A 15,948-nucleotide genomic window follows, 5' to 3' on the forward strand; every position below is an offset into this window, starting at 1 on the left:
GGTAATAAAAACTTGTAGTATACTAGTATACTGTAACATGATATATATATATATATATATATATATATATATATATATATACATACACATACAAAGTGGTTTGAGTGGGTTGCAAAAGTATTTGGCCACCTTGAAGTTTTACACATTTTGTCATATTACTTCCACAAACATGAATCAATTTTATTGGAATTCCACATGAAAAACCAATACAAAGTGGTGTACACATGAGAAGTGGAACGAAAATCATACATGATTCCAATTTTTTTTTACAAATAAATGACTGCAAAGTGGTGTGTGCATAATTATTCGGCCGCCTTTGATCTGAGTGCAGTCAGTTGCCTATAGACATTGCCTGATGAGTGCTAATGACTAAATAGAGTGCACCTGTGTGTAATCTAATGTCAGTACAAATACAGCTGCTCTGTGAGGGCCTCAGAGGTTGTCTAAGAGAATATTGGGAGCAACAACACCGTGAAGTCCAAAGAACACACAAGACAGGTCAGGGATCAAGTTATTGAGAAATTTAAAGCATGCTTAGGCGACAAAAAGATTTCCAAAGTCTTGAACATCCCAGGGAGCACTGTTCAAGCGATCATTCAGAAATGGAAGGAGTATGGCACAACTGTAAACCTACCAAGACAAGGCCATCCACCTAAACTCACAGGCCGAACAAGGAGAGTGCTGATCAGAAATGCAGTCAAGAGGCCCATGGTGACTCTGGACGAGCTGCAGAGATCTACAGCTCAGGTGGGAGACTCTGTCCATAGGACAACTATTAGTCATGCACTGTACAAAGTTGTCCTTTATGGAAGAGTGGCAAGAAGAAAGGCATTGTTAACAGAAAGCATAAGAAGTCCCGTTTGCAGTTTGCCACAAGCCATATGGGGGACACAGCAACCATGTGGAAGAAGGTGCTCTGGTCAGATGAGACCAAAATGGAACTTTTTGGCCAAAATGCAAAACGCTATGTGTGGCGGAAAACTAACACTGCACATCACTCTGAACACACCATCCGCACTGTCAAATATGATGGTGGCAGCATCATGCTCGGGGGCTGCATCTCTTCAGCAGGGACAGGGAAGCTGGTCAGAGTTGATGGGAAGATGGATGGAGCCAAATACAGAGCAGACTTGGAAGAAAACCTCTTGGAGACTGCAAAAGACTTGAGACTGGGGCGGATGTTCACCTTCCAGCAGGACAATGACCCTAAACATAAAGCCAGGGCAACAATGGAATGGTTTAAAACAAAACATATCCATGTGTTAGAATGGCCCAGTCAAAGTCCAGATCTGAATCCAATCGAGAATCTGTGGCAAGATCTGAAAACTGCTGTTCACAAACGCTGTCCATCTAATCTGACTGAGCTGGAGCTGTTTTGCAAAGAAGAATGGGCAAGGATTTCAGTCTCTAGATGTGCAAAGCTGGTAGAGACATACCCTAAAAGACTGGCAGCTGTATTTGCAGCAAAAGGTGGTTCTACAAAGTATTGACTCAGGGGGCCGAATAATTACGCACACCCCACTTTGCAGTTATTGATTTGTAAAAAATGTTTGGAATGATGTATGATTTTCGATCCACTTCTCACATGTACACCACTTTGTATTGGTCTTTCACGTGGAATTCCAATAAAATTGATGCATGTTTGTGGCAGTAATGTGACAAAATGTGGAAAACCTCAAGGGGGCCAAATACCTTTGCAAGCCAATATATACTTTATATATATATATATATATATATATATATATATATATATATATATATATATATATACACATACATCACTTCCTGGTTAGCGGCCATGTTTTCTGTTTGTAAACACTGCCTAAAACTGGCAATTCAAAGTCAGGATTGCGGCAGGGAGCAGCGGAACTGGCAAAAAGTCCTGACTTGAATTCAATTGAGAATCTGTGGAGGGAGCTAAAGATCAGAGTGATGGCAAGAAGACCCTCCAACCTGAAAGATTTGGAGCTCATTGCTAAAGATGAATGGGCAAAAATACCCGTGGAAACATGCAAAAAGCTGGTTGGCAATTATAGGAAGCGTTTGATTGCTGTAATAGCCAATACAGGCTTTTCTATTGATTATTGAGAAGGGTATGAATAATTTTGGACTGGGCACTTTTTGCTCAAATGTAAATAAAAGCTGAGAAATGTTTTTTTCCACAATAATTCCTCTTGTACATTGTCTTATTATCTTTTGGGAGACACCTGTCATTTCCCATCAAAAAATTACTTGCTGGTTGAATAAAAGTAACTTTAAGTCAAAATTTACCAGGGATATGAATAATTATGGGCAGCACTGTATGATAGCAATGTTATGCAAATTATACCAATGATGGACAGATATTAATGACATGAAAGTGTTATGCAAAGACAGGCAGGTATCGATGTCATGTAGAGACATCAAGATCCTTGTTCCAAAAATATGAACATATGCTTCCAAAAGTCCACAGAGTATAGCCATAGCCCCCTAACAGCCCCCCCCCCCCCAGTACTGCCATACCACCCCCAAACACCCCCACAGTAATAGTATGTCCCTCAATAGAGCGTATTCATATACCACACAAAAAAATTCCATCCAGTACAGCCATGCCCCCCTAAAAACCTCCATAGTACTGCAATACCCCCAATTTTACCCACCTAGCATAGTTGTGTTCCCTTAATGTAACCACAGTATAGCCATAGGACAAATAGCCCCCCTTCCCTTATTGCCATGTCCCCAAGTAGTCCATCCAGTATTGCTTTGTCCCCCAACAGTACCTAAAGTGTTGCCATGTTCCTCAATAGTCCCCCTCAGTATTGCTGTGTATTGCAGCCTGCTACGTCATTATGCACGGCCACGGGGAAGCAGAAAGGACATACTGCTCATGCACGGCGCAGTATGTCCGGAAGACCAGTCAGGAGAGTCATCCGACTTGCGGTAACGGCGGAGAAGACCGCAAAGAATTACGGGAGAACAGAGCTGACTGAGTGGAACGGAAGGAGCGATAAGTATAAGCTCTTACTCCCCTACCCACTCCATTTTAGCTTTTGTTAGACATCTGGTATCCTTTAGCATATAAAAATGGGATGATTACAGGAGGTTGAGATTCCAATTGCCAAGGTTCTGTAATGAGATAGACCAAGAACCCGATGTTGCAGTATCATTAGGTAAAGTTGGTATGAGTAGGGTAGTGAAAATTCTCACAAGGTTGGGTTGCTCTCCTGCAACCACTGACAGAGCCTACGGGAAATTAACGGTTATATACTGGTCGGTCACTCTTCTTAGGTATTTTGGACACGTAGTGGACTACAACTGAGAGAACTTGTTGGAGGCGTCCGGAATATAACCATCTTAAATCATAAGGTATAGGAGTAATTAGTTCTTACCTCCACGAATGGACAAACCATTCATGGTGCCTTCTGACTTAGGCTCTTTGTTATTGACCTGAGAAAGTGGGCCAGTACCCGTGAAACGCGTTGTCTTTTTTGCGGATTTATAAAAATAATTTCTACCCATCTTGTTTGTCCATTGATGGCGGTAAGATCGAACTACTCCTATACCTTATGATTTAAGATAGTTATATTCTGGGCACCTCCAATAAGTTCTCTCAGTTGGAACTTTAACATGCTTCCTTGCTTCCTTACGGTCCGGCAAGGCCATCCGCAGTGCTGCTCCTTTGCCGCTGGAGTGCCCAGCAGACTTTGCTACTCTACTGCACTCTTGTTCCTGTACTGCATCCATCATGTGCTTGCTGCCAGGTCATCAGCCTACACACAGGGGCAGGCAGCTGTGCTCCGCTGCAGCCATGTCACCGCAACAGCCTCTCCAAGATCAGCAAGGGGGTTGGAACTCCATGCACTGCCAGGTGGGCAACATTTGCGCTGGCCTCCCTGTGCCTCAGCTGGCCTGCCGCCCGGTCCGCACTGCCCGGATCTTCTGAGCAAAACCAGCCATCAGGACACTAACCAGCCAGGTCACACTGTAATTGTGGGGGGCTCACATCTCACTGTTCTTTTTTTTTTTTCTTTTCACCTTCACCCTTCTTTCTTCCTCTCCTTTCTCTCTCTTTCCAGGTCGGACTGCGGGGCACCGATTCAAAGTATCGCTGCAGAAGCGTTTTGAGTGCCATGTACTGCAGTGGATTCACCCCTGGTCCTTCATCCTCTACGCATCTCTCTCTCTCTATGCTTTATATTTTATGCCTGTATAAGCACTGAACCTACTGTATGTATCTGTATGCACTTTATGTATATACTGTATATCTATTGTATGCCAACTACAAACAATTTTTGCTACTGTACCATCACCGACCCTGTTGTGCCAAAATCAATTCCGGGTACAACTCTTGTTGTACTTGGCGAAATAAATTCTGATTCTGATTCAGCATGACAATTACCCAAAACACACAGCAAAAGTGGTGAAGAAATTAGCAGACAACAACATTAAAGAGACTCTGTAACAACATTTTCAGCCTTATTTCTTCTATCCTATAAGTTCCTATACCTGTTCTAATGTGCTCTGGATTACTGCAGCCTTTTCTAGTTGCACTATATCTGTAATATAACTCATTTTCTTTTCTTTGTCAGGCTTTATCAACACAGAGAGAAATGCTGCCTCTGCTGTGATAGGGAGAAGATATGCATGCCTTCTGCAGGCCCCCTGCAGGATCTGTGTGTGTGCTTTGTTTATCCCTCACAGACAGGCCTCTGCTCTCTGTTTCAGCTTGTCTTGCTGAGAAACTGTAAGAATCCCTGACAGGAGTGCAGATAATTCACTGGTAATAAAAACTTGGAGTATACTAGTATACTGTAACATGATATATATATATATATATATATATACATACACATACAAAGTGGTTTGAGTGAGTTGCAAAAGTATTTGGCCACCTTGAAGTTTTACACATTTTGTCATATTACTTCCACAAACATGAATCAATTTTATTGGAATTCCACATGAAAAACCAATACAAAGTGGTGTACACATGAGAAGTGGAACGAAAATCATACATGATTCCAATTTTGTTTTACAAATAAATGACTGCAAAGTGGTGTGTGCATAATTATTCGGCCGCCTTTGATCTGAGTGCAGTCAGTTGCCTATAGACATTGCCTGATGAGTGCTAATGACTAAATAGAGTGCACCTGTGTGTAATCTAATGTCAGTACAAATACAGCTGCTCTGTGAGGGCCTCAGAGGTTGTCTAAGAGAATATTGGGAGCAACAACACCGTGAAGTCCAAAGAACACACAAGACAGGTCAGGGATCAAGTTATTGAGAAATTTAAAGCATGCTTAGGCGACAAAAAGATTTCCAAAGTCTTGAACATCCCAGGGAGCACTGTTCAAGCGATCATTCAGAAATGGAAGGAGTATGGCACAACTGTAAACCTACCAAGACAAGGCCATCCACCTAAACTCACAGGCCGAACAAGGAGAGTGCTGATCAGAAATGCAGTCAAGAGGCCCATGGTGACTCTGGACGAGCTGCAGCTAGGTGGGAGACTCTGTCCATAGGACAACTATTAGTCATGCACTGTACAAAGTTGTCCTTTATGGAAGAGTGGCAAGAAGAAAGGCATTGTTAACAGAAAGCATAAGAAGTCCCGTTTGCAGTTTGCCACAAGCCATATGGGGGACACAGCAACCATGTGGAAGAAGGTGCTCTGGTCAGATGAGACCAAAATGGAACTTTTTGGCCAAAATGCAAAACGCTATGTGTGGCGGAAAACTAACACTGCACATCACTCTGAACACACCATCCGCACTGTCAAATATGGTGGTGGCAGCATCATGCTCGGGGGCTGCATCTCTTCAGCAGGGACAGGGAAGCTGGTCAGAGTTGATGGGAAGATGGATGGAGCCAAATACAGGGCAAACTTGGAAGAAAACCTCTTGGAGACTGCAAAAGACTTGAGACTGGGGCGGATGTTCACCTTCCAGCAGGACAATGACCCTAAACATAAAGCCAGGGCAACAATGGAATGGTTTAAAACAAAACATATCCATGTGTTAGAATGGCCCAGTCAAAGTCCAGATCTGAATCCAATCGAGAATCTGTGGCAAGATCTGAAAACTGCTGTTCACAAACACTGTCCATCTAATCTGACTGAGCTGGAGCTGTTTTGCAAAGAAGAATGGGCAAGGATTTCAGTCTCTAGATGTGCAAAGCTGGTAGAGACATACCCTAAAAGACTGGCAGCTGTAATTGCAGCAAAAGGTGGTTCTACAAAGTATTGACTCAGGGGGCCGAATAATTACGCACACCCCACTTTGCAGTTATTGATTTGTAAAAAATGTTTGGAATGATGTATGATTTTCGATCCACTTCTCACATGTACACCACTTTGTATTGGTCTTTCACGTGGAATTCCAATAAAATTGATGCATGTTTGTGGCAGTAATGTGACAAAATGTGGAAAACCTCAAGGGGTCCGAATACCTTTGCAAGCCACTATATATATATATATATATATATATATATATATATATATATATATATATATATATATACATATACAGTATATATATATATATATATATATATATATATATATATATATACACATACATCACTTCCTGGTTAGCGGCCATGTTTTCTTTTTGTAAACACTGCCTAAAACTGGCAATTAAAAGTCAGGATTGCGGCAGGGAGCAGCGGAACTGGCAAAAAGTCCTGACGTGAATTCAATTGAGAATCTGTGGAGGGAGCTAAAGATCAGAGTGATGGCAAGAAGACCCTCCAACCTGAAAGATTTGGAGCTCATTGCTAAAGATGAATGGGCAAAAATACCCGTGGAAACATGCAAAAAGCTGGTTGGCAATTATGTCTCTGAATGATGACCACACTGGATATACATGGGATCAACTACAGACCTTCTATGGGAAACTACAGAGATTCCTAATTAACAACAAAAAGAAAAAACTTCAGAGACTTAGAATTAAGAGTGGACGCCTGGATGCACAAGCAGCAGAAAAAGAGCAACCCGCAGGTGTAATGAATCTTTCCTCTTATCAGGCTACTGAAGCTGAAATGTCAGTACTCTTCAAAGGCCTGTCATTCTGCCCTGCGAGACCCATAGACAGGATTGCACTCTGTGGAGATATGGAGGAATTTTTCAGAAAGCTGCGACTCAAGGAACACTACCATGATAAGGAAGCCTGTGATACAATGGATAATGGACCAAAACGCACCAGATCTAAAAAGAAAAAAAAGAAAAAAAGATGGACCCCCAAAGAAGGAAAAAACCCGGCCCTAGATAAATACATCAACAAATTCAGACGCAGAATCTCTGACAGGATCCTGAGTAAAAGAAAGACACTGGCCCAGAACGTAACACCACAGGAGCGACAGGCCATCAGATCCCTTAAGGAGAATAAGGACATTATTATTAAACCAGCGGATAAAGGTGGTGCCATAGTCATAATGAACACCAGTGACTACATCCAGGAGGCACAAAGACAATTATCCAATACCGCTCACTATGCCAAATTACAGGGGGACCCCACAAAAGGCTACAGGATGGCACTTAATAGTATGGTTAACAGATTGCCTGCAAACATCAAACTACATGTAAGGACCCTTATCCCTGAAGAGCCTAGAACAGCCTGCTTTTACATGCTTCCCAAGATCCACAAAGAGGGAAACCCAGGCAGGCCCATAATCTCAGGGAGCGGAACTCTTACAGAGAACATCTCAGGGTGGCTGGAAAACATCTTGAAACCTCTTGTCTGTAAAAGACCCAGCTACTTACAGGATACCACCCACCTCCTGAACAAACTGTCAGCCATCGGCCCAGTACCTGAGGGAACCATACTGGCCACGATGGACGTGGAGTCCCTGTACACGAACATTCCCCATGATGATGGTATTGCGGCCTGCCGTAAATATCTTCAGGGTCAGGGCATACCTGTAAAGCCTATTACTGGACTGATCAAATTCATTCTCACTCATAATTATTTCACTTTTGGACAGGACCTCTATTTACAGCAGATGGGCATGGCAATGGGTTCGCGATTCGCTCCACAGTATGCAAATCTATTCATGGCCAAAATCGAAGAGGAATACCTCAATGCATGTGGCATAAAACCCTTGGCCTACTTCTGCTTAATTGATGATATTTTAATCATCTGGTCCGCAAGTGAGGATGATCTTCTCCAGTTCCACAGGAACTTCAATGCCTTCCATCCTACAATCAAATTGAAACTTACCTACTCTCACACAGAGATTAACTTTCTGGACACCACCATATACATCAGGGGTAACAACATACAAACCTCTGTGTATCGCAAACCTACAGACCGTCCCACATACCTAAGATATGACAGTTTTCCTCCCAAGCACATTAAGAACTCTATAATTTACAGCCAAGCTATAAGGTACAACCGGATTTGTTCTGACAGGATGGACAGAGACAAGCACCTGGATCACCTTAAGAACACTTTCATTAAACAAGGTTACAGTCCTCCCATGGCTGAGGCCTAAATCAGGAAAGCCAGCAACATCCCCAGGACTGAACTCCTGAAATATAAGCAAAACCAGAAAGAGGAACGTGTCCCTTTGGTTGTCACCTACAACCCACACCTGGAAATCTTAAGGAGGATTGCTAAGGAACTTCATCCCATTTTACACAAGGATCACAGACTGAGAACGATATTCCCTAAACCTCCACTCTTGTCATATCGGCAACCACACAATCTAAAACAGATGATTGTCAGGAGCTCTTTGAATAGGCCTCAACAAAACGGAACATCACCCTGCCGACAAAAAATATGTGGGACCTGCAGACACATTTACTCCACTGACAGGGTAACGATACCAGGTTCACAACAGGAGTACAGAGTACAAGGTAAATTTTCTTGTGGGTCCACCAATCTGGTATATCTGATCATGTGTGCTAAATGCCCCAATGTTATGTACGTGGGAGAAACTGGACAAACTCTGCGCAAACGTATGAATGGACACAGGCACACTATTAATGATACCAAATCTGGACTCCCAGTTGCTACACACTTTCGGTCCAACGGACACAGCATGGATGATCTTCGTGTCACTGCCCTGAAGGGCGGCTTCAAAACGTCAAATGACCGATTAATAGCAGAAACAAAATTTATAAATTGTTTCAAAGCTGTGCAGAAGGGTTTGAATAAGGACAACAACTTTCTATATTGGTATGAGATTGATGATATATGAACTGTCTCAGCCACCCTAGCTGAACTTGTGAACTAAGAATTTACGATACCTCTGGGTCAATCCTAATACCAGGTCTGTGAGCAATAAAGTAAACAAGGATCCTTATCTTACCCCATTTAGATGGTCTGTTTGTATTAAGGCATCTTCATGACGTATTTATGCTTGAAAAAAATATCTGTTTTCCCTTTTGATGTTGCATGTATATAAGCTGTCTGTACCACCAGCTTGCAAACTAACAGGATGTAAACCTGACGAAGGCTGCAAGGCCGAAAGCTTGTTCATTCTTATTCATTTGTAGTTAGCCAATAAATGGTATCATCCTGATTTAAAACTTCTTGCTTTTACTGATGGCTAACACGGTACAATACCCTACTGCTACAATTATAGGAAGCGTTTGATTGCTGTAATAGCCAATAAAGGCTTTTCTATTGATTATTGAGAAGGGTATAAATAATTTTGGACTGGGCACTTTTTGCTCAAATGTAAATAAAAGCTGAAAAATGTTTTTTTCCACAATAATTCCTCTTGTACATTGTCTTATTATCTTTTGGGAGACACCTGTCATTTCCCATCAAAAAATTACTTGCTGGTTGAATAAAAGTAACTTTAAGTCAAAATTTACCAGGGATATGAATAATTATGGGCAGCACTGTATGATAGCAATGTTATGCAAATTATACCAATGATGGACAGATATTAATGACATGAAAGTGTTATGCAAAGACAGGCAGGTATCGATGTCATGTAGAGACATCAAGATCCTTGTTCCAAAAATATGAACATATGCTTCCAAAAGTCCACAGAGTATAGCCATAGCCCCCTAACAGCCCCCCCCCCAGTACTGCCATACCACCCCCAAACACCCCCACAGTAATAGTATGTCCCTCAATAGAGCGTATTCATATACCACACAAAAAAATTCCATCCAGTACAGCCATGCCCCCCTAAAAACCTCCATAGTACTGCAATACCCCCAATTTTACCCACCTAGCATAGTTGTGTTCCCTTAATGTAACCACAGTATAGCCATAGGACAAATAGCCCCCCTTCCCTTATTGCCATGTCCCCAAGTAGTCCATTCAGTATTGCTTTGTCCCCCAACAGTACCTAAAGTGTTGCCATGTTCCTCAATAGTCCCCCTCAGTATTGCTGTGTATTGCAGCCTGCTACGTCATTATGCACGGCCACGGGGAAGCAGAAAGGACATACTGCGTATGCACGGCGCAGTATGTCCGGAAGACCAGTCAGGAGAGTCATCCGACTTGCGGTAACGGCGGAGAAGACCGCAAAGAATTACGGGAGAACAGAGCTGACTGAGTGGAACGGAAGGAGCGATAAGTATAAGCTCTTACTCCCCTACCCACTCCATTTTAGCTTTTGTTAGACATCTGGTATCCTTTAGCATAGGAAAATGGGATGATTCCAGGAGGTTGAGATTCCAATTGCCAAGGTTCTGTAATGAGATAGACCAAGAACCCGATGTTGCAGTATCATTAGGTAAAGTTGGTATGAGTAGGGTAGTGAAAATTCTCACAAGGTTGGGTTGCTCTCCTGCAACCACTGACAGAGCCTACGGGAAATTAACTGTTATATACTGGTCGGTCACTCTTCTTAGGTATTTTGGACACGTAGTGGACTACAACTGAGAGAACTTGTTGGAGGCGTCCGGAATATAACCATCTTAAATCATAAGGTATAGGAGTAATTAGTTCTTACCTCCTCGAATGGACAAACCATTCATGGTGCCTTCTGACTTAGGCACTTTGTTATTGACCTGAGAAAGCGGGCCAGTACCCGTGAAACGCGTTGTCTTTTTTGCGGATTTATAAAAATAATTTCAACCCATATGGTTTGTCCATTGATGGCGGTAAGATCGAACTACAATACGTTCTCTCAGTTGGAACTTTAACATGCTTCCTTGCAATACTCTACATGGGGCAACTTAAATTCATAGTCGGGGGTCTCTGTAGCCCCTGCTGCCTGGGTGGCCCAATGCAGCATCCCCAAAAACCATAATTGTAGATACAGCCCTGGGTATAACATTTGACAGATTTCCTTTATGTGTAATGTACGTTGGCATAGCAATATAGATGTTTTGAATATTGGTAATCACTGTCCCCCATCCCTCCTGATACTGTGGCTGTCCTTGGCATGGCTTGGTGTGCCATATCAATTGTTATGGACAGAGCGTCCAAAGCTCCTTAGCTACACCACTGGCAATGTAATATACTGTGTATATCATATATATATATATATATATATATATATATATATATATATATATGTATATATACACATACATACACACACACACACGTATATATACCCACATATATATCTATACAGTAAAGAAAAAAATTGCTGAGCAGTTTATCTTAAAGGCTGTGCAAATGAAGTTGTGAAATCATGGCAGTCACTTGTGCTTGCCACACATGTTAAGATAAAATAAGTTTGAATTGAACAAGAAAAATCACATTTGTAAGGAAATGAAGCATAACCCAAGACACGATCAATGAAGTTACATCAATGTGTCCAGATTACAGAATGGAGAAGCCTGAAAATGTTTATCTGATTAAATCATGTGTAAAGAAAATGTATCTTTTCTTTTGAATATTTTCTGGATTTTTCTTTTAACCATAATCAATCACATAAATAAAATACAGTATGGATATTCCTGGCTAGCAGAAACGATCTGTTTTTGTAGCATAATTATTTTTTGCAAACAAAAATTTACAGAGAAGCACACAATCGACTGATCAGGTAATCGATTTGTACACAGAGTCTGTCATAATCATGTGATTGCGTCTCACTTTTGCTTCCTGTGTAGGATGATCAGGACCAGCCAGTGAGAGAGGTAAAGACATTATTATTATGGATTTATATTGCAGTGACATTTTCCACAGCTCTTTATAGAGTACTTTGAACAATTTGTGTCACTATCTGTCCATCAAGGAGCTGACAATCTAATCCCTATGACAGTCATATGTCCTAACCACCGGCCAAGGCCAACTTGGGGAGAAACCAATTATATTAGCAGGATGCTTTGGAATCACTTGATAAACAGATTGATGATGTGCCAATCCATGACTTCTCCTTTCCGGAGAGGTTCCCCCAGGAGAACTGGTCATTTCTAATGGACAGCATCTGACTTGAACAGACACCAAATCTCAATAGCAGAAATAGGTGAACTTTTGAAATTGCATCCTCCAACTCAGACACCTCACCATCCAAAATTTTCTCTTAAGTTGTTAAACCTTAATAAACTAACCAAAAGATCCTCCTCTGAAGGCAATTGGTTTTTAGCAGATCACTGCAACGTTTTAGTGTTCAGTAGAAAGGATAAGAGAACCTTTGAGGACTCTTGCACTGACAGTTATATCTACACCAATTATCCATTCGGAAGCATACTTGATGTTAATTTCTAAAGAAAAAAACATGAATAGGTCATTTCTCTGAACGGTGTTTAGTGGAGGACAGTAAGGTGCGTTTCTTGCCCGAGCATCTCATTCTGTATGCCCTGGTTCTGCCATTTTAAAGCCTTCCTCTGAACAATTATCTCTCGTTATTTCACAGCTCTCGTTCCAAGAAGACAGAAATTCTGTACAAGTTAGCCATATACCATACAATTCCGATCATACAATCTTTTTCAGTCTTCCCACTTCCATGTTAGTATGAGAGCTTATCTAAACAATCTGTGGAAAGTATTTAGATCTGTTGGCTCTTAGGGTACTTTTACATTATATATGTTGTGGTGGGCATCCTGAAAAATAGGATTACACTGCAATAGTTATATAAAGTAGGTAGCAAGTGATGCGACCTATAGAGTTCAGCATAAAGTCCATAGACGTTATACTTGAATCGCGTGCATCATCCAGTTATTCCGCCAGAACTCGTCACACCGCAATTATTATTTGTATTATTTAGTATATAGCGCCAACATTTTCCACAGCACTGTACAGAATAATTTGTCTTGTCACTTAACTGTCCCTTTAGAGGTCGTACATGTATTATTGCCGCCTGATCACTTTGGCGCAGGCTGAAGGACGGCTCACCCTGCTGCCGATAAAATTCAGGGCGGCATTAATTACTATTCCCCCTGAGTCATAGCAATTCACGGAGGAATAATTTGGGGTCCGGGGATCGCCGGCACCCAAATTACACTGCTATGCGGACATAATATTATGTCTATCGCAGAAGCCAGGTCAGGCGCAAGATGGGGAAGAGCATGCCTCAACCTGACCTGCTTTGCTCAGAGGGGATCACAATCTAACCCCTACCATAGTCTCATACTTATGTATGTATCGTGTAGTGTATATATCGTAATCTAGGGCCAATTTAGAGGGAAGCCAATTAACTTATCTGTATGTTTTTGGGATGTGGGAGGAAACCGGAGTGCCCAGAGGAAACCCATACAGATACGGGGAGGACATACAAACTTCGTGCAGATAGTGCCCTGGCTGGGATTCAAACCAGGGACTCAGTGCTGCAAGGCAAAAGTGCTAACCACTATGCCACTGTGCTGCCCAGCGCAATGGAAGTGCGCCAATGTTCGAGCTCCATTGAAATATAATTGCGATGATACTGTCTGTTGCGCCGTGACGCAACACATGTAGTGTGAAGACCCTTATACTACAAAAATGTGTTAACATTGTAAAAGATTGTGCAATTAAGACTGTACTGTGTATGGCCAGCTAAAGTTGGTGCAGATGGAGGAAAACTGAACCACGAATATTGCTACAAAAAGGAGAGAAGGAGAAATATTGACACTGAGATACCCACTTAAGGATATTTCCTCCTGGAGATAGCTTTCCAAAAATGCAACGCATCTATTCTGACAAGTTTAACTCAGTGGAAATGGGCAGTTAGGTTTAAACTGAATTAGCCCTTCTGCTATGTAAATCCGAATCTGCTGTAATAATCACCGCTATTCCTGATGATTATATTAATCTATTTTCATTAGAGAGTACCACTGTAAGAATGACTGCAGTGAGATGTCACAACATCCATACTTAAAACTAAATCATGCCAAACGGCTCTAAAATAAGTATGCTGGCTTTAATTGCACTGTGAATATAGCCATTGAGATGGCAGGATAAGCTGCATTTTATAACAGCCATGATAATAATTCACAGTATGCTATGGAGATAATTTCAAGCCAACAGCCATGTTGTGAGATGGCTTAAAAAAATCCAATCAGTAGCTGCACAGCATTGATTGGCTGTTATTCTGTCTGTCCTTGGAGTCTAAATAGCCTTATTTTTGATGCAAGTGTGCTCCATAAAATAGATAGCCATCTCCAACTGTGCTTTTTTAAAAAATAATGAAGACAGAAAGGACGCTGAGACTGGGGCAGGGTTTGCCTAATACAATATTAGTTACAGAGAGCCGGCGTGATTCAATTAAGGAAGCACAGTAGCTCAGTGCTATGGTTTCCTGAGCAGCACTATATGGATTGATGGCTTGAGAGCAGATGCAAGTAAAAAATGAACTCTCCAGGCAGATGTGAAAAGAACAGCACAGCACACACATCGGAATGGCCATTTTCAGTGAGCCTGCAAAAGCCCTCATACTAACCATGCATTACCAATACTACACCTCAGTGTAGCACTACAATTATTTTTCCGATCACTCCTGCACAAAATTGATCAGAAACCTGATCGGTCCTGTCGGAAATGTCGGACAGTAAATTGCATGGTGTGTACCAGGCGTAAAGCAGTTTTCAGCTACATATCCTATCGCCTTACCTTCAAGTCATCAAATGATGCATCCCAAGCATGGCCTCTGCAACAGCTGGAGGTCTGTATCACAGGTTCAACTCACAGCTCTCTCCAAAAGGCCACTATGCCTCCACAGGGCTTGCTACAATCCCACCTTGGGTCTCTTGTTCCGTTCCAGCCATTCAGCAGTAAGAAAATCACCAGACACCCACTCCCTCCTCCTGGGAGAAAAGGAACAGGATCAAGCACTGATAGATCACAATCAGGACAGCATCGATGTTAGAAAAAATATTCACTGCTCCTGTCGCCTCCTCTAGCTAATCCTCAGCCACTGACTCCTAGGAAAATCCGCATTATTCATTGGCAAGGAGATTCTGTAGGAAGATATGTCGTACGGATCGCCCACCTTTTCCCCCTGTCTGGAAGGCATCTGCTAGCACCTTCTCTTCCTTCCCACAGTCTGCACTCTCGGCGGATGAAGCCAGCAGCAGAGCACAGCACTGCATTCAAGCACTTCTTCGCAGGATAAATGCCAGTAACAGTGGAGATAGTGTTGTGTGTAAGGGGGAGGGGGGAAAGGGAAGTAGGTAATAAGCGAAGAAGCGCCTCTCCTTGGTCTTCTTCTATCTACAGACTTAAACAAAACGAGAAATACACATAATTGTTCCCACCCATTATGCTTGATGGTCTCTCTGTAGCCTGCTGCATGAGCGCTCTGGCAGCATCAGCACCACCAGCGGAGGATGCATCCTCCTAGCTCACATCTGTAGCGATGGAATTCCTCATTCCAACTGAGAGCAGCAACAATAGCCCATCCATTTGTCTTAATTGGATGTCCATACTAATTTAGTCACAGCTCCGCTGAGCTTCTCTCAGGGTACATAAAACAGGTATTCATTCACATGTTATAAAAAAAAGACGTCAGAAATAATAAAGTTGCATTAGTATTTTTTTCTGCCTCAAGTTTTTGTAAATAAAGCAAGCAACAGCAGCTAAAGTGAAAAAAACAAAACAAAACATCACAACACAAACAAACACACATGCACAGAAAGAGAAA

General features: G+C 42.0%; 1 protein-coding gene across 1 annotated transcript in view; it reads right to left on the reverse strand.

Moving 5' to 3' along the window:
- TMEM121 (transmembrane protein 121) overlaps positions 1-15,567 on the reverse strand; it is a 147,478-nt gene extending 131,911 nt beyond the window's left edge. The window contains exon 1 of the mRNA XM_068253342.1: positions 14,919-15,567. The gene's annotated coding sequence lies outside the window, so the exon portion shown is untranslated. The remainder of the gene's footprint in view (positions 1-14,918) is intronic.
- Between the last annotated feature and the right edge of the window lie 381 nt (positions 15,568-15,948).

Source organism: Hyperolius riggenbachi, chromosome 9 (assembly GCF_040937935.1).
Source record: "Hyperolius riggenbachi isolate aHypRig1 chromosome 9, aHypRig1.pri, whole genome shotgun sequence".
Classification (NCBI taxonomy): domain Eukaryota; kingdom Metazoa; phylum Chordata; class Amphibia; order Anura; family Hyperoliidae; genus Hyperolius; species Hyperolius riggenbachi.